Genomic DNA, 20,213 nt, shown 5'->3' with positions numbered 1-20,213 from the left:
AAGCATACATACAGTATGTGTTTTAACATAGCATGTTTTTGCACATTGGTACATCATGTGGTCATGCTACATGTGTGGAATGCATATCAGTGTGTCGACGTGTATGGTATATATGTGAGTGTGACATTAAAGACTATCAATTAACCGTAAATGCCCTCTGATTTATTTGCCCTGACATTCTTCTTAGCCGAAGCGAACCACCCACAAATTTATTGCCGGACGTCACTTTTACATGATGGGTTTGTAACAAATATCCACCGCATATTGTTAAATTAATCTTCCATTTAAAATTAATGGAGTTAGACTCCCCGGGTTCAATGTAATTTGGTGTTCACGGGAAGGGAGGCACGTGCGGTGAATACGGAATGAGCCAGGCCAAACACCCTAATCTACCATCACCTTGAACCTTTACTGAGAGGACGCCTTATCCGGCACTAGCTAATGAGATCGGGCTTACCTCCCGAGAGAGGGAGGGATGTGGAGGGTAGAGGGGGGGATGCGGATGGGGGGGGGGGTGGGGGGGGTGCAAAGGTTGTGGGGGGGAAAGGCAGAAAAAAGAGGGGTGGAAAAGAGAGATAAGGGAGGTACCAGCTGACGCAGAGAGAGAGTCGAAGAGACAGGGGCAAGAAAAACAGTCCACCATAGTGTACCCTTTCTGTCTAACCAGCTTTTTTTTGTCTCCTCGAACACATCCGAAAATCCATTTGATTTGATTTGACAAGGCCACTCTTTCACATTTGGGGGGTTGGGGGCGGGGGGGTGGGGGGCAAGACGTGTTGAGATGAAAGGAATTTTATATCATTATTTCGAATTCCCTCCCAGCCCCCCCCCCCCTCCCCCCTCCCCCCCCCTCCGACCAGTGTGCCATGGAGCGAGGGAGAGAGAAAGGAAAAAAAAGACATCTGAGGATATATTTCACAGTTAAGGATGCACCTCTCAGCAGGATGTCGTCTTTTGTTCCATAATTCATGGTGATCCGGGGACCGCTTTGTTAAGACGTTTCACGGGGGAGCTGGGCTCCGCCATTGTCGCCGAGGTGACGGCTCATCTGGAACCCTCAGCAGCACTGAGCCGCCACTCGTTCATTCGTTGGTTCACTCTTTCGTTTCGTTTGCTCGCACACACTGCGCAGCCCCTACAATCGAACCCCAGTGTTTGTTTTCTATGCACCGCTCCCTGGCACACATCTCTAAAGCCGCCACATCCGCTGTGCTGCACTGGGCCAGGGGGGGGAGGGGGGTGTGGAGGAGGGTTAACCATTGGCCTGCTCCCTTGTGTCGAAATGGCTACCATGAAATGTGATCGAAATGTTTTTTCTCCATCATCACCACAGCATTAAAAGAATACAGAGAAAAAAAACACCGTAATCCATACTGGAATTTGCATACGGGTGTCGGGTGGGTGGTTAAATCATGCGTCTGAATGTTTTTTTCCCTCTCTCTCTCTGGGCAAACATCTCCTGAGCTGCATTTGTATTAACCCAATGAATGTAAAGGGTGTTAAGTGGCCAGATCCTGTATTGATTGTGTTACCAATGGCAAGCTTATTTATGTGCACCTCCGTATTTATCTTCCTAGAAGCTGCTAATACGTTCAGTAACCCACATGTGTACACACACACACACACACACACACACACACACACACACACACACACACACACACACACACACACACACACACACACACACACACACACCGACACACACACACACACACAAACAGATACTTATAAGTACGCACACACCTCAGTTAATCCATTGTCATTGTTGGGATACAGTGTAAACCATTTAAACTGTGCCCTCAAGCAGATGGACAGCTAAAGGAAATCTTCAAAGCTGCTAGTGTTTGTTTTGGACACACTCTCTGGAATCTGGATGCTTATGCTCCGGCCAAGAGGATGGATTAGAGGCGTTTTACAGTAGGACACCATTCTGTGCCCATGAAAAGATGTTCCTCTGAATAGGCTGGGATAGGGAACATGTCAGCATTCCCCCAGTACTACATAGGCCCTGTGATGGCATAGGGAGCGCATGGGAAGACCTCAGCCAAAGCTGTTGTGAATTTCTGGTGGTATTACACAGCAGTTCTAGAAACAAATGTCATATTCAAATTGTTATTTAATAATATCATTATTACACCCAATGTATTATTATTATTATTATTATTATTATTATTATTATTATTATTATTATTATTATTATTATAATATAGTTCATAGTTGACTGTACTGTATAATGCACAGCCTTTGGTGCTTGCATAGCACAGCAGAGACCTACTTTCTGTAAGCCATATTAATGACACACTGCCGATAATGGAGCTCAAAATGGCCGCCGCCTCAGTCTCCTCCTCCTCCTCCTCCTCCTCCTCCTCCTCCTCCTGCACTCGCTGCTCCTTCTCCTGTGGCTCGTCGTGGTGACAGCCTGGCTGTGGGCCTGAAGGATGTCAGCGTGAGCGGTTATGTATCCGTAGCAGCTCCATGTCAAGCCAACGAGCATCTCACCCTCACTCCCTCCCTCTTTTCTCCTCCTCCTCCTCCTCTTCTATCCCTCTCTCCCTCTATTCTTTCGTCCCCAGGCACTCCATTTAGATTTATGCCTGTCCAATATGAGCCTTGGTGGAGTGCTTCACTGTCCTCCCTGCGGGTGATATTGATGGAGCCCCTGGCCTGCTTTCAGGCAGACCGAATTGATCAGCAAATAAGTTGTTGTCAACTGGCTTTAGAAAAGATTAAAGATTTTGCGTGTGTCGGTGAAAATGGATCTCAGCAGTAGGCAGTTCATTTTGACATCCACCACCACGAGCCCGCCACGCACACACACGCACGCGCGCACACACACACACACACACACACACACACACACACACACACACGCACGCGCGCACACACACACACACACACCCACACATTCACATATTCACACACCACTCCCTACTAAGTTCACTCTCTTCTTTTGGTTGCTGCTGGAGATGTATTGAGTGTTACAGTAAAGTGTTTTTAGGTTTCCGCTGGCGAGGATTTTGTTTGATTGCTCAGGCCTGTGTGATCAGAGGATTGCAGTTCAAAAGTGTCTCTAGAATGCACCACAGACCATTCTAAGTTCTAAAAGTTTCTTCTCCATCTCAGTCCCCATACCCATAGCCACTATCAGGAATATACAATATGTATGTAAACCACTAAGCACAGGATATTAATATGAAATAGATTGTCACTACTTTAATTAAAACAAACCTAATCCCCTTTGTTCTTGTTTTTGATGTGTCTCCTTCTAGATGATTGTTACAGTAATGTTGCACAAATTAGCATTTGAGTTATTTTTTAATGTTAGCAGATGGTATGTGAACTGAGTTACAGTGCCTATAAAAAGTCTTCAGACCCATGCTAAAGTTGACTAAAAAGAGGAATAAAAAAAAATCATCTTTTAGAAATGGATCTTAATGCCTTAATTAAAAAATGAAAAAAAAAAAAAAAAAAATCCAACCTTTAAGGACACCAATTTCCTCTGTGAATGAATAATGTATCGTAAATAAATAAATGTTAAAATACAGGGTGCATAAGTATTCATACCCCTATGTTAAACCTATGTTGAATTCCCATAGAGGCAGGCAGATTTTTATTTTTAAAGGCCAGTTATTTCATGAATCCAGGGTACTATACATCCTGATAAAGTACCCTTGGCCTTTGGAATTAAAAATAATCCCACATCATCGCATACCCTTTACCATATCTCACGATTGGCATGGGGTACTTTCCATAAGATCATCTCTCAATGCAAATCAAACCAGCTATTAGGCTAACTGAAATAAAACCATGCCAAGCTCTAGGTATGTTGAACTGTGAGGAATTTAACATACAGTACAGGCCAAAAGTTTGGACACACCTTCTCATTTCAATGTGTTTTCTTTATTTCCATGACTATTTACATTGTAGATTCTCACTGAAGGCATCAAAACTATGAATGAATGCAAAGTTATTTGGCCCACAGCATATTTGCCAAGTTATGGCTTGCTGAATATGGTATTAAATAAAATTAAAAATAGCAACTTCGAAGAAACTAGAATATAAGATGTTTTCAGTTATTTCACACTTTTTTGTTAAGTACATAATTCCACATGTGTTCATTAATAGTTTTGATGAATCTACAATGTAAATAATCATGAAAATACAGGAGATGCATTGAATGAGAAGGTGTGTCCAAACTTTTGGCCTGTACTGTAGGGGTATGAATGCTTATGCACCCTGTATTTTAATGAAGAAAATGTATTTATTTACGATACATTATTCATTCACAAAGAAAATTAGTGTCCTTAAAGGTTGGATTTTTCCTCATTTTTTTTTTTTTTAAGGCATTAAGATCCATTTCCAAAAGATGATTTTTATTCCTCTTTTTAGTCAACTTTAGCATGGGGCTGAAGACTACAGGTACTGTATATTTGAGCCTGTTGCAGGAGTGAATGAGTTAGTGTGTGTGAATTACGTGTGCACTCGCACGCATGTATTTGTGAATGTGAGTATGTGTGTGTCCAACTACCCCTGCACATCTGCAAGTGTGAGAAGGCCTGCAGTGTGTGAACTATGGAATAAAACTAGCAGGCGAGTTGTGTGGAAGTGCCCAGAGGCCAGCCGTGACTTTGAAGTGCTTCAAAGTGGTGAGATCAGACTGAGCAGTCTATTCCCTCCTGGAACTGGGCAAGTGCTTTATAGGTAACTTCTAACAGACTTTAGCATGCTGCTGCTTATTTGCTAATAATGAGTCAGGCTTCTTAGCTGCAGAATACATAAATAGGCAAGTGACTTAAGGGTTATTTGGACGAGGGAATATACGAAGACCTTGTTGTTTGACAAGCAGCTTGTATCTTACAAGTGAGTTCAATAAGGTTCTTTGATTTGCCTCCACCCTTCCAAAAAAATTTTCTTTTTATATTCTCTGTTTTGTCTTGTTTCACTTTTTTCTCAAGTGAATTATGTTTTTTGTTAAAACCATTTTTTGCGATTTTTAAGCATTTCATTTCAAGGTTGTGTTTTGTGTTTACATAGCTCAGGTTAGTGCTACTAAGTACCATACTGTGGTACTGCCAAGAGACATCACCCTAAATCATTTTAAGGTGGTCTAGAAGACGTTTGCAAACACGTCTGCTGCTACTTTCGATCCTAGTTTATCCCAGCAGACAGGCAGAGTGACTTATTGCTTTTTATAGCGTGGAGCAGAGCATCGTGGATCCGTAAATCAGGCTTTGTTTTTCTCTGTAACTGTAGTAGCAGTTCTGGCAGCAAACCTTGGGATGACCTCTCCTTGTTAAATTAGATTTAGCAAGGCATTTTATCTCGGTATGAAAATCTCTATTGTCTAGAGACAGAGCAACCCATTTAAATTACTTAAATGCCTTTAAATGTGTCTTGGATCATTGTTCTGAGCACATAATATTTCCGCCTCCTGCCAAGGATGGAGACTAAATTTAAGTGTTTCAAGTCCAGCCAGTAAAAACATCTTTGAAATTCCTATTTATTTGGTGAGTTGCATCAACTCCAAATATTTCCTTTTTTTAAGGAGCTTCCAGACATATTTTTTTCACTTTGTCAGCTTATATAACTATTGAGCATTGCTAATTGAAATGATCCCTTCATCCTGTGGTAAACACCTTCCCTTTCACCATTATGTTCGGCATCAGCTGAAAAGTGGGCCCTGAACACCACCAGGCTGATTGTCTGGTGTTGGGCAGCGGTAGCAAAGGTGTCCTGATTTTTGCCCGTCTGCTCAGGTCTCAGGCATACACCAAAATGTCCTCGGGCACAGCGGCCTGCTCCCACCGACTACCCTGAAGCAGAACTGGGCACGGACAGTGCTCAAGCGTGCCAAGGCTCAGCGGCATTGATCCGCGCTCCAGTCTGTGTGTCTGCTCAAGGGGCTGTTTTTAAACGGCAGATTGGCAACACATTACGCGTTTCAAAAGGGAAAGCCTCAGTGAGGTTGCCAAGTCTGCCCTGAATAGCTGAAAAGGAATGAAAAGGGGTTTTTGGTGGGGTGGTTTTGTGTGTGTGTGTGGGGGGGGGTGGGCGCTGCTGCAAAGCCCGTGGAACTGTCGCCACATGTAGTCCACATTGAGAGGCCCAACTGTTGTTTTTATTGGGTACGGATGCCATTTCAACTGTTTTCCATCCAAAAAAACAACAACAAAAAAATGAAAGCACACAACGAGGGGTGGGGGTTGGGGTGTTCTCGGATGAGATGAGATGAGATGAGATGAGAGGGAGATTATAAATCGTGCGCGCTGAATGAAATGGGGATGAAGGGGAAAAGTGCTGACTGCAGCAGTGATTGGGGCGAATGGAAGTTGGATAAAAGCACTGAACTGTGGCTCATTTCTCCTCACGCCAACACCACCAACCCCCCCCACCCCCCCCCCCCCCCCCCCCACACACACACACACACGCACTGCGAGGCCTTGCCAGCTAGCATGGTTCCCGTCAGGAGCCGGGGGATTTGTTTGTGAGTTTCAACTGTGCGCCGAGCGGTGCAGAGCAGCGCCGAGCACCGCCACCGCCACCACAACCACCATCCATGCAGCACCACCACCAGCACCGCCTCCTCCTCCTCCTCCTCCTCCCCCTCCTCCTCCTCCTCCTCGCCTCAGCTCAGCTCTCAACAGACAGACAGAGATGAATATTTCCACTGTGAGCTCTTGCCAAGCTGCAGACAGAGACGAAGAGAGGGAGGAGGAGGAGGAGGAGGAGGAGGTGGAGGAGGAGGAGGTGGAGGGGGAGGAGGAGGAGGTGGAGGAGATGGTGGTGGTGATGGAGGGAGTGTGAGAAGAAGAGAAAGAGACCGAGGGAGAGACGCTGTCGTCGGCAGCATCTGTGCTGAGGGGGATCGTGGGTAAACTTGTCAACAGGGGGTTGACGCTGCATAATGATTTTCTTCTGGAAGGGATTATAGTGTGCGTGTGTGTGTGTGTGTGTGTGGGTGGGTGGGGGGGGGGGGGGGGGTAGTGGAGGTTGAGATGGATTGCCTAAATGTCTCAAATGTCACTACACATGCTGGGAAACAAGGGAGAGGGGAAGGCAGTTGAGCCTATTTATTCTGCTCCCCAGTTTCTCTCTCTCTCTCTCTCTCTCTCTCTCTCTCTCTCTCTCTCTCTCTCTCTCTCTCTCTCTCTCTCTCTCTCTCTCTCTCCCTTGACAAACAGACACACACAGTGGTATTAGATATCCCCACTTAATGGATGATGTCTGTATGGGGCTCTCTTGGACATTTCCAGGCGGCAGTGGCACAGGCCTGTGAGTACACTGTGGATGGATGTTCCTATTGCATCATGGCCCCAATGGTAGTTGGCCAACTCTGCGTGGTGCTATCAGACAGTTGCTTCCACGAACTGGCTTAAAGACCTGGCGCGAAACACCATTGTTTGTGTTCCTGATGACTTCTTCCTTCCTCAGGCCAAGAGGGATTTGTGTCAAGCTCGGCTGTGTTAATTCAGAGTAAGTGGTAAAATTCCTAGAAGGAGAGCACAGAGTTAACCTACCCGGGTTAGTCTCTATATCAAGTACTTGGAAAAATCCCCTGGTCAGTGGAGCACTCTTGACATCCATTATTTCATTCCTGTTTATGTCTTTGTTGTTTTCATGGGATCTGTCGCACAATCAAACTAGTTGCATTGGGAAGCTCTTTGCTGAAGCCAACACTTTTTTTCCCCAGTGCGTGGAAAAACACCACGGACCTTTTCTGGAAGTCAATGTGGAGCGAGGAGCTCCCCACAGAGGAAGTTGTGATTGGCCGTTGACTTACCCGAAAGATGAGAGAGGCAGTGAAACATTTATGAGATGTGACTGATCTGACCGGGGGAGAGCGACCCAGATGCGCGGCACATAAACAGCACCTGAGGGTCAGCAAAGGTGTGGAACTACTCAGACAGGGGAAAATGAGCCAAGGCACACCAGGTAGAATAGCAGAGAAGAGTGTTTTTTTTTTTTTTTTACTATTACCCACGCCCACGCCCCCTTGAGTACTTGTGTGTGTGTGTGAGGGTGTGTGCGCTAACTTTAAAAAACAGAAGTCCCTGTGGTGAATAGCTGGCGGGTGACAAATAGCACCTGCTTTCCAGGCCATTTGGTCTGCAGCAACCAAAGCTCCCCTTTCCATACACACACACACACACACACACACACACACACACACACATTCCCCCTCCCTTTTAAACTTCCTCTCCGGGTGCTGACCTTTGGGGATCTTATTCCCCAACATCACCCCTCCCCGGCTGCCCTGGAGGGCCAGGCACTGCTGCTGTCTGGGCAGCCCCGGAGGGCCAGGTGTAATGGACTTGGTGTTAATTGCCTGTTGAAGGACAGAAGCTGTTCCTCGAGGCCTGATTGCAGGCTCCCCCGGGAGGACAGCTGTCCATTCTGCTGACTTTTGCCCTGATGTAGAGGGTCCCTCTGGTGCAGTACTCACAACACACACAGACACACACACACACACACGCACATTAACACAAGCAGCACACACATACACATACACTCACACACAACACACACACATACACACACACACACACACACACACATTCACTCACGCACAGACACACATGCACACATACACACACATACACCATCTTACAGAAACCCACTCACAAGCATGCAGACAGACCCATGCTGACCCATTAGGGGACTGCATACATATGTAAAGCTATTAATACGCTTTAGCCTTTGCACTCCTCCTGCTTGCAGACGTATTCTCATAAGCACACTGATTCATTTGGGAAACCCTAATGTGAAAGGCACACTGCTCAACCTTTTTCCGATCCCCCTCCACTACCCTCCACCCCCACCCCCCCCCCACCCCCCACACACACACACACACACACACACACACAAATGGAGTGGCTCTCATGGGCCCCCGTTATGTGCGTTGGCCCCAGACTGGCCCCGTGATGTGTTGTTGTTCATGCTGTGTGCCTCTCCTTTCCTCTGCCGCTCCTTCCGCTGAGCGCCGGGGCGCCTGGCCTGCAGTTAGGGACTGGATAAACACGGACCCTCCCTGCGGCCCTTGTGTCTGCCTCATTTAGACGGATGGCCCACTGAGGGCAGCAGAGGAAGAGAGAGAGAGAGAGAGAGAGAGAGATAGAAAAAGAGATAGAGGGAGGGGGGGAGAGATTTACACCCCCGAGCCAGCGAGCAGGAGGCCATGCCCGCACCCTGAGACCCCTGCCTCCGCCTCCGCCGCGCCACTGATGGGGAACACTTGTCTTCCTCGCCGCCATTTCCACCGAGGCCCCCCCAGAGTGCAGTTCGCCCTCACGCGGCTGAATAGCTAAAGGCGCCGCAAAACCATAACCGTTCCTCTCTTCTCTCTCTCCCTCTCTCTCTCTCTCTCCCTCTCTCTCTCTCTCTTGTTCTCAATCTTTTCTTTCTGTTCTTATGTATGGTGGTGGTGTTTCTTTGTTTTTTCTTCTTGTTTTTGTGCAGCTTTGATGCAGCAGTCAGCCCCAGCAGCTGTTGTGCTAGAAATAAATGCCTTCTGCCTCTTTGGACAGCCAGCCGCTGTGATCACCAAGCCAGTGTGTAATGCAGTATGGGTGTGTGTAAAATCTTTCTCCCCCTGTGCGGGTTTTTGTGGGTCTGGGTTTGCCATCACCTAACTCGCCGCGCAGCAACACATGTGGATACACACATTCACACATACAGTACACACACACACACACACACACACACACACACACACACACACACACACACACACACACACAGAGACACACATTTACACCTTTCTTTTGTACCTGTGTGGTTGTCTCATCATGGCTGCCTCATGTTGGATCTTGATCTGAACTGCACTGTTTCAAGCTGAGAACCAGGCAAGGGGGTAGGAGGAAGCTGGTGTCAAACTGTTTCATGGCTGGCTTCATCTGTCTGAGAATGTCTAGGCATGGATCAGAGGGAAAGAATGTGGCAGCCTACTAGCCTGAAGCTGTCGTATCCCTTTGAACTAGCTTGTTTTGGTATATTTTTGTGTTGTATGTAGTTATTTGGTTTGAGACGATTCGGAGGAGCTAGTGTGTGCACCACAGTACACCTCATCATATTCTTGAAGTGATTAGAGTTCCTATTTTTCAACCCACACCCGCACTGTCACACACACACACACACACACACACTCACACACACACACACACACACACACATACACACAAACCTTGTTTGGTCTAATAATTCATTTTCTGTCAGACACAAGGAAAGTGCTAGCATCCTACAATTTCATTTGATAAAGCCAGCCAAGTAAGTACTCTCTACTAGCATTCTCTCTCGTTCTCGTCAATTGCCCAAGATATATCCTCCGTTCTTCTCCAGGGCCCCTTGTCTCCTCGTTTTGTCGGCAGCCCAGCAGCTCATCATCCATTTGGGGTAGAAATATTTGGACCGGCTAATGATGCGACAGACTCAATCAGTGCCTCCTAATGTTTTTCAAATCCGTTTTGCTTAACTGGACATGATGAATCGCCTCCCTTACACACGCGACTAATTCCGTGAGATTGAACTTTGCGATTCAATTACCTGCGGTCTGAGGGGAGGCACGGAGGGGGCGTGGGAGGGGTGTTGGAGGCCGTGCGGCACTATGTTGTGTCCCCGAGAGCGGCCGAGCAGTAATTACGCTTCACTACAAATCCCTTTACAAGGTTCCTTTTTTAAAGAAATAGTGTGTCTAATAGAAATAGAGTGAAAAGGAGGCAAAAGGAAATCGTTAAGATTATAGAATGTCTCCCCGGATCTGGCATCAGAGCAATTCATTTGTCAGACGAAGGCAATTTTGAGCCTTGTTTTCAGTTGAGACACAGTTCTCCACCATGGTTTAAAAAAAAAAAAATTCACATCTGCTTTAGGTGTTAACATGCAAAAACGATGCTAACGTAGCGTTAGCAGGAATAACATCAGTGCAGATTAGTTTTAAAAATGGATCCCTAAACACGTTTCAACAGACGCGCTGCCATCTGAGATGTTCATTTCCGTAGCAGCCCTGTGTTTCAGTCCCTCGACCTCATTGAAAGTGCTCCAATGAGAGGGGCTCGGATTGAAGTCGGTCTCTTGTCTCCTTTTCAGCATCCCTCTCGATGGAACTGTAAAAGTTCTGCTGTGGGTTTTTTTGCAGAGCGTTTCAGGGCTTTTTGGGTCGCAGCCCAAGTCAGCACCACAGGATATGACCTACTTCAGGGACACGATTCTGCTATGGCAATCGTATCGGGGCTTCCTCTCCAAATACAACCTTATAAAAAAAGATGTCCGAACCTCTAGCCGCATTTTTTATTTCTTGGGATTAAATAACAGGTAGAGGTTAATTAATATGTTGTGAATATGTTGTGTTCCTCTTGCATTGCATCTTATCCTTCACATTGTGGTGTGGTGAAAACGAGTTCCTTTCATGTTGGAATGAGACGTGCCAGCGGAGGCCTTGTTCCCCCCAACTCCTGCTGACTGCAGGAGGGCGAGATTAGAACGGCGCACTGGGGGGAACAGAGGGAACGGATTCTCTGGATTCCACGGCTCTCCGCCCTGCTCACAGCCAGCGGTCTCTCCGGCTTCTCATCTTCCTCCCAAACGAGTCGCAGGAGTATGAAATAAAACTGTGTCTGCGCGTTGCGGTTCTGACAGCTGACATCCTGCCTCTCGCGAGCCGACTTCAACAAATCAACCTTTCAGGTTTCTCCGGCAAAAAGTCTCTCTTTTAAGCATTTCCTCGGTTTCCGCGTGTCGGAAGGCAGGTGACGAGTTTTGTTTTTTTTCTTTCCTGCTTTTAAACTGGAGATCTGTAGATGTTTTCCTCGCCGTCAACACATTGCGATGTGCACGATTACAGGCCGAGGCGCTAGCTTTCCTATCACTGTCATCAGCATGAAGAGCCCTCCTGTTCTCCTGTGGATGTGAAAGTCATAAGGAGACAGGGGTAGAGATTGGTGAAGGACAAGAGATCAACAACAAAAAGCCATTTATATAGTTGAATTCATATGGAGTTCATTCTGACAGACCCTGTTCTTTCTTCCTACCTTTTGAAAGTGCGAGTAAGACGGCCATGATGGCCGTTGATAAGGGGGCTGTGAAATAAAAGTGGAGAGGGGACGAGTGGTGGAGAGGACTTGTCATCAACTCACATTACACAGAGAGATTTTTTCTTTGTTTCACTCTCCTCCCTAGTCTTTCAATGACGCCCCCATCTCTCTCTCTCTGTCTGTCTCTCTCTCTCTCTCTCTCTCTCTCTCTCTCTCTCTCTCTCTCTCTCTCTCTCCTTTTTCCTCTCCCTCTCTCTATAGCTGGCAGTGGCAGGCGCTGTGTGACAGGCCTGTGTAATGATTGTGAGAGGGCTAATGGCCGGTGGCAGCAGGTGTGAAATGTGCTCAGTGCACGGGGGCCGCATTACACCATCATTCACCAGGCCTCTTTTGTGCGGCTGACTCACCAACGCCTCCGGGGGAACCTAAAAAGGGAGCCATTTTGTTCAATTTGTCTAAAAGCCACTGACTTGCGTGACAATTTAAAGACTTCAGGCTGTTAAAAAAACTCCCCTGCTACTTCTGGCCCATGTTTTTTGGCACTGACCTGTGCCTATAGTTTGTCTGAAGTGAAAGAAGGGAAGTGATGAAGTAGTTGCATACGTTGCAACTTAAAATAAGTGCTTACATTCTCCAAAAGGCAAACCAGTAGAGTAAAATTGATTTTCTACTTGGATGTTGGATCCTACAAGCTTAACTTATCTAAGTAAGGGGATATCAAGTTCAATATGTTAATTGTTGTATTTACATATAAACATTAGACTAAGTTTCAAACATTCACACATTCTATTTTACATATGTCTAACTGTTAGGGGACATTTTTCACACCAATCCTTTGATAAGGCATACTGTAGGTGTAATTTGACCACTGGTCATAACCCCAGCACCCCTTTCACTGTGCACTGGTAGGGTTGACCTGCATTCCACTGTTCCTGAACCATAAGTCATTCAGCAGGAGACACCCACCTAAGTGTCCTGACATACCAGACTGGTGAGAGGATAGGGGAGATTGTTGGCTGCAGGAGGGAAGGCTCTAGACAGCGCCTGTCTACAATGGTAGTATGCAACACAGCGCACTTAAACAGATTGCCTGTGATTACAGTGTGGCTAGCATGCATGGTTGTTTAAAACTCTGGGTTTGAATCATAACTATGTTTATGTGTGTGTGTGTGTGTGTGTGTGTGTGTGTGTGTGTGTGTGTGTGTGTGTGTGTGTGTGTGTGTGTTGTGGCTGTTCCTGAGAAGCGAGAAGGTTCCTGTTTGGCGTTTATTAAACAAAATGGTTGCTTTCTCGACGGCTCCGCATCCACAGTGCCGCAAAGCCACTAATTTAAACCATCTGCTCTCATGGCCACAAATAAACAACAGAGGTGTACAGTAAAACACAGTGCTCAGCGGTCACCCTTCATTTCATGCCCAATTACCTTGGAATTCATTTCTTTACTTTCTTTCATTTCTTTCTTTCTTTCTTTCTTTCTTTCTTTCTTTTTCTCTTTCTCTTCTTCTTAGCCCCCACTTCCTGGTTTCGGTTTGATTTGTTTTTTTTTTGTTTGTTTTGTTTGTTTGTACACAAAAAAGTGGGTAAAGCTCACTGGAAGAGGTTCTCTGGGAATTATGGTAAAAGACCAAAACCTCTCACTGCCATTTCTCTTGGGCCTTTGCCCACAGTTGTGTTAATTTGTGACTGAGGATTTTTTTTTAGGGCTGTTCAGTGGACTATTCCTCTGTAGCTTTAAATGTTTGCAATTAAGAATATCAATACACACACAAACAAGCACACACAGTCTACAGCCTTAAAGACAGTCAGGAACCTTTTTAACGGGGAGAGTCATATCATAGTTTTTTCTTCACAGTGGTTAATGTAACAGCAAGACGATGCGTCACCTGCAGCATGCTCCAATATTCCTCTGATACGATAAATGACTGACATCACCTAAGGTGAGATAAAAGTTGCCCTTAGCTGGCATATAGGTTATTAAACTACAGTAGTTTAATTTTAGCTGATTTTAGCCAATAAGAAATCCCAGATGCAGTCAACTAAAGAGCCATATCTGACTTGGGAGCCATAGGTTCCCGACCCCTGATTCAGGCCATCAACTGTCACCAGTATTTTCACATTGTTAATAGCTGTCATATAGAGAAGTTTGTGGTTGGTTGTTGGTGCACCAACTTTTATTATGAGTGCATCAGATGAATTAGCTGCAACCAAGGACAGGAATGGTCCCTGACTTACCGAGGTACAACTGAGGCACGGAAGGCTATTATGTCTACATTCAAATGAACATGAAACAGACAAGGGACCATTTTATTACCTTTGTGAGTGTACTGTGTGTGTGTGTGTGTGTGTGTGTGTGTGTGTGTGTGTGTGTTCACTATATTTCCTTGATGGCTGCATACACAAGTATCTAATTTAACCCTCAGTGGCTTTACATGAGCAATCATAACAGCTATGGGAGCTGGGTATGAAAATGAAATGACTAAGAGTATTGATTAAGGGCCTTGCAGCCCATAATACACTGCCATGCACTTCTGCTGACCTCAAAGATAGATTGCCTATATAAATCTATATATGTGTGGGTGGAGGGGGCTTCTATAATGTGTGTGTGTGTGTGTGTGTGTGTGTGTGTGTGTGTGTGTGTGTGTGTGTGAGATTGTGATTAGTGTATGTGCTGCTACAGTGTTAAGTTGGGTGTGAAACTGTTAACTCCCTGAGACAGGCCCCTTGGTTGCTCTTTCAATGTCGCTATTCATCTTTTAGAACTGAATTTTTCATGTGGTAATTAAAATTTGTAGGTCAAGTCTCCCATGACACCTATTTCTGCTAATATGGGAGAAAGCATCGGCCGGACTCGTTAATGCTGCTCTTTCGCCAAAGCCCGAGATTTAAAGGATGAAGGGTGACATTTTCCCCCATTTTGTAAATTAATGCGATTGATCTGCCTAACAAGAACAAAGTTAGGCTTCCAAATACCACATGATAAGGAGATTAAGCCTTTAAATGGCTTTCCAAAGGCAATCTTTATTGCCGAGGCCCAAAGCGGGGGCATTGAACTTTCAATTAGAATTTCTAATAGACTATTGACTCGAATGTATAAAATGTTGCTACACGGCAGTATAGATTCTGAAAATTTTTCCTTTTTTCTCTTCAGACTACCGGGGCCTCATATTAAGCCAGCAAGCTTTAAGCAAAGTCATAGTATCTTGGCAACCGAGTTTTATGTGCTAAGCATACAGAATCTATACACTCGCTCTACTTGAAACTAAAGATGACTTTTTTTTTTTCTTAAAACAGAGGAACATTCAGGTGGCCTAAATTACCTTTGATTGTTGGACATGATGGTGTTTACATTGAAAGAGCTTTGTGGAGAACTACCTTCGTAATCTATGGAAATTCTTAGCCGCAGGGCCTTTGATCATCATATCCTTTTTATTTTCTGTGGTCAAGATTTTTGTTCTGTCAGCCCGCTGCCCCTCCCTCCCCCTTTCCCTCCTCTCTCTTCTTGCTCTGCCGTTCGCCTTTGATGTCACGCCAAGACCTAGTGCATTTGTTCGCCCTTATTTCCAAGGTTCCTCTTTTGGAAGTCAGAGGACTGTTTCTAATTTTCCATGAGTGATCTCAGTGACTGAATCGGATTTAATTGCCTCTAACGCCGTATTAACTGTTGTCAAAATATTGTTACTGATGTCATCCTAATTCAATATGCCGTGTGCATGGCACTGCAGACTCATACTCTGAGGTCTGTTTTCAATTTTATCTGCTTTTCTCTCTCTCTTTCTCTCTCTCTTTCTCTCTCTCTCTCTCTCTCTCTCTCTCTCTCTCTCTTCATTTCTGTCTTTCTTGATCTCTCGCTTTGTCTCACGTTGTCTCTGCCTCTAGCTCGTACAGACACAACCGCTCCCACACACACATTAAACACAGGTAATTATAAGGCTTTGGAAAGAAGAATTGGGATGCAATTTGTCAGGGCCTAACCACGCATTCCGTTTGGTAGGGTTAACATTCTGTTTATGTTGCAGAGCATTCAGTCTCTAATTAAAACAACATTACATCCCCATCTGCCAATCTCCAGTAATCTTCTTTAATTGCAGTAATTAAACTATATTTACATGTTCAGAATACTTGTAATTTAGCAAATTGCAATCCTCTCTCTCTCTCTTTCTCTCTCTCTCTCTTTCACTCTGTCTTATTCTCTCTCTCTCCCCCTCTTCTTTTCTTCTCTGCATATAATCAGCAGGGACTGCAGTGCTGGAGTGTTTGGTGCGAGAGGGAGTGATTTCTGTTTTGATTTCGGTTGTGGGGCTCTTTTGACAGGCTAAGTGGACTTTGCTCTGGGCCTCTGTGAGGTTAGGAAAACACGCCAGCATAGAGGAATTGTGGGTATTGTCACCGAGCTCTGATTGTGCCTAATTACAGGCCTGGTCGACTCTGTGTGTGTGTGCCTGACTGTGTGTGTGTATGTGTGTGTGTGTGTGTGTGTGAGAGAGAGAGAGTGTGTGTTTGTGTGTGTGTGTGTGTGTGTGTGTGTGTGTGTGAGAGAGAGAGAGTGTGTGTTTGTCTGTGTGTGTGTGTGGCTATGCACTTCTGTAGGGCTTTTTTCTGTTCTGTCTAATGGCACCCAGTCATTGTTAATGCAAATCTGAATGGCAAAGTTTATACTTAAGCAGTCACATTAAAAATATTTTCATTTTAGCCTTCTTTGTCTTTGAGACAAATCAGTAGGCCAGTAGCTTCACACAGTAGTCTCTGAACTCTGCACCAGATCTGCCCCTTACGAAGAGGGAATGCAGGGACCACGGAGAAACAGTTACAATACAGATGTTCTTTCACAGCTGGTTAAACAAGCTCTCTGGTCATGACAACATCAATGGGTGATTTTAAAAGGCATTAGCCACAGGCAGCTACTCTTCCTGATGCCATTAGTCAGGTTTGCTTTGGAAGGCATTTGAGGCTAATTGCATTTGCATCTTTCCCATGGGTATACATAAACTGCTGTTGTTGTTATTTGTTCTCTCAGAGGATTGGTATTGGAGACAGAGAGAGTATGCCTCGGAGTGATTAGGAGTGTTCCTTGAATTGTATATAAAGCATTGCTTATTTCTATCATAACCTTACATTCATAACCTTTTGTGCTCACAGATTCAAGTCCAGCCTTAGCCTCAACATTACCATACATTTCCCAGTTTGTGTTAAATATTAAGCAAGCATTACCAGTGTAAACCCATTCCATCAGAACATTGTACTAATGCACTGAATTAATCTCGGCAACTAATTGCCAGGCGCAGTCACAACATTCATTGTTTTGCAGAGGGTCTATTTAATATGTCAAAATAAAGTGATATTAAGATGTTTCGTTTATACTGTAATCTTAACCGCATATTTATGTGAGTGTATATATATATATATATATATATATATATATATATATATATATATATATATATATATGCCAGGGAATGCCAAATATGCCTCAGCATCCCATTTCCATAACGAGCGTTAGTTCTAGCCAAAACACTCAAAACACTGGAGATGGATGCATGTGGGTAAATGTTAAGAGGCTGTGGGGGCACTGCAAAGCTGAGTAGATTTGGCTGGGAGCAGCCGTGGAGGCTCCAGGGAAGCGCGCGCCGCTAAATGATGTCCTAAGACGGACGAAGGCCCCAAATCCTCATTAGCCGGAGAGTGGTTCCTCCTAATTAGTTTCCATTCAGTGTAATTAGCATGGCCAAGGCATCTGATGTGAAACCAATCTAACGCTGGGGAGAAAATGTCCTTGGCCTCCCTTTCATGCAAGGTTCAGAGGATCTCTTTTTTTTTTCTTCAGGTGCAGCCTTTCATAAGTACATTTTGTAAGGTCTGCATTGATTTTTTTATGGATTTATTTATTTTTCTGTTTCCCTCACTTTTAAGGGTTTTTCTTTTTCCTTGAACAATATGTGCCACATAAGTATAGATGGGAATTTACATTACAAGATTGTGTCTCCTTTTCTCCCATTCCACTTCAAAGGCAAGGTCAGAGATAAGTCTGAGGAGGATGACATGAGGAAGAGTCTGACGTCCACGCACACAAGGCCAGACAGATGAAAGGGAGAGACGAGGGTCTTCTTATTAGGCTGGTTTTCTCGTTTCATGCACTGCTTTTCTGGTGGCTTGAACTTCTGAGTTTGGATAGATCGTTTTTTTTCAAGACAGTGTCTGTCACTGCCTGGAGATTTGAAACTCAACATGCCTCAGCCTTGCATCAACCTTCCTCCGTTTATTTCACTGAGGCTAGTGCTGGGGCTTTGTTTTTATTTGGTGGTTAAATGCAGAAATAAATAGAAATGGAAAAGAGGAGAGGCTGCCTTCTGACAGTTGTCAGATGTTGAAGGGAGATTCTGTTTCTCATTTCTTCTTTTGTCTCTTTAGGAGAGCGATTTTGTTTGCCTGACAATCAAAACCAATGTTAATGGTTAGGCTTATGCAGCACAGTTGAAGGAGTAAATCATTTAAAATGATAAATGCCTGAGATTAATATAGCCCTTAAGTACCAAATGAAATATACAGATGTTCCACATTTATACTTTAGTCTGTCTTCTTCCCACAAACAAAACTGCAACCAGAATGTTTAACTGTTGAGAACGCAATTGCATCTTACATTAATAGTTTAGGAAAAAAACATTATGGTTTCTACCAGCCTTCACCAACATCATGTACAGTACATGTAGGCAGAAGACCAGGCTTCGGTAGATGTTCTCGTGAAGCTTTTCATGTGGATTCCCACTCTGCTAAGTATTTCTATATTGATTTCAAATCCTGAGACAAGTCCCACAAATCCTAAATGTGCATTCAATATCCCAAAACATCTACAATCTCTAATGTTTTAGATGAAGACAAAAGGCCATGTTTTTTTCTGTCTGATTCCCATCACGGGTGACTATTCTTGTCTAGGCCTAGGGGGTATTTTTAGATGATTATAAGTCTAAATATTCATTTGAGTCCAAAACGACATCAATCGGTGCAGATTTGAGTTAGACCAGCATATGCATTAACAACTAAATAGCATATATAACATAGCCTTTGAGAGCTGCTTGACAAGGTTAAAGTAAATCACTTTTAAGGCCTATAACCAGGCTCAAAAAGTCCCTACCTGTCTATGCTACTATGAAGAGGGTCCCTGCAGACCAACTGATGTGTTTTTACCTTTATAAGTGTAAAGAAAGGATATAAAAAGGATTGTTTTTGAAGTCAGCAGCACATTATGCTACCTTTCTTATATTCTGGTAGCCGCCATCTTGTGAGAAAGTCCAGGGCTGAGCTGTATTTGGCATCCGCTGGTGGGCTTGAGGAGGCCTGATCTAAAGCAGAACGTCCCCCCCATGTCTCTCCACACACTTTCTCTGTCTCACCATGGCAGGCCTGATCAGAACATGAGTGAAGCTGGCCAGACTCCCACTAGATTAGACACACACGTAGTCGCACCACAGCCGATAAATCACAGCTCCACTGTTTTGACGTTTTCTCCACCGTTCCCTTTTTTCCGCTCTTGTTTCTGGTCTTTTGCTCCCTGCCTCGTATTTTTTTTCTCTCTCTCCTCATGTGTAATTTCTTATTCTTTCCCGAGGCTGGCTCAGCTTGTGAGGCAACAGCGATTTTGACGTGAACTTTTGCCATATGCCAGTAGTTCTGCCAAAAAAATATTAAGTGCAGCTTTCTTCCGCGGCCAAGTATTTTGGCCATCTGCTGAAGTCTTTATCCGCCAACGCCAGGGGACTCCATCAAACCCAAACTGTGAGGCGAGAGAGATGGTGCTCCATACATCTCCCGCGGATGAGTCACGGCCAGCTGATGTACTTCAGGCTAATAACCCAGGCGCTTGTATTGATTGTCAGATAATTTTGGTGGAGTTATTTGCCTTATTGCTTGGCGATGGCATGCGTGGGTTCTCGTATTCCTGGAAATCTTTACAGAGCTCTCCAACAACTTTGGCATGGCGCTGGTAGCGGTTTTGCGTTTCTACAAAATATCGCTTTCTTTTTTATTACTTTTAGAAAATTGAGGATTTCTCTCAAATTACGCCGGCTCCCAGATGGGAAGCCGGCACGGCCGCGTATGGAAAAGTAATCCTCACATTACATGTAAACAAGTGGAGGTTTGTGTTCTTTTAAACTCGGTTTACTCTTACATGGCAGGGAGAGGTCAGCTTCA

The 20,213-nt window shown here is 44.7% G+C and overlaps 1 protein-coding gene and 1 long non-coding RNA gene across 2 annotated transcripts in view; both read left to right on the top strand.

The window, feature by feature from the left end:
* The window catches only part of auts2a (activator of transcription and developmental regulator AUTS2 a), a 281,065-nt gene that overhangs the window by 166,732 nt on the left and 94,120 nt on the right, over positions 1 to 20,213 (top strand). The gene's annotated exons all lie outside the window — the stretch shown is intronic.
* On the top strand, positions 3,657 to 19,040 carry LOC121709914. The gene is made up of 3 exons (XR_006032060.1): positions 3,657 to 3,744; positions 12,589 to 12,591; positions 19,030 to 19,040. It is a non-coding gene; the product is annotated as an uncharacterized LOC121709914 (long non-coding RNA).

This window comes from Alosa sapidissima, chromosome 5 (genome assembly GCF_018492685.1).
Source record: "Alosa sapidissima isolate fAloSap1 chromosome 5, fAloSap1.pri, whole genome shotgun sequence".
Classification (NCBI taxonomy): Eukaryota; Metazoa; Chordata; class Actinopteri; order Clupeiformes; family Clupeidae; genus Alosa; species Alosa sapidissima.
Note: the sequence above shows the minus strand (reverse complement) of the source record. Positions and strands in the feature narration are given on the sequence as shown.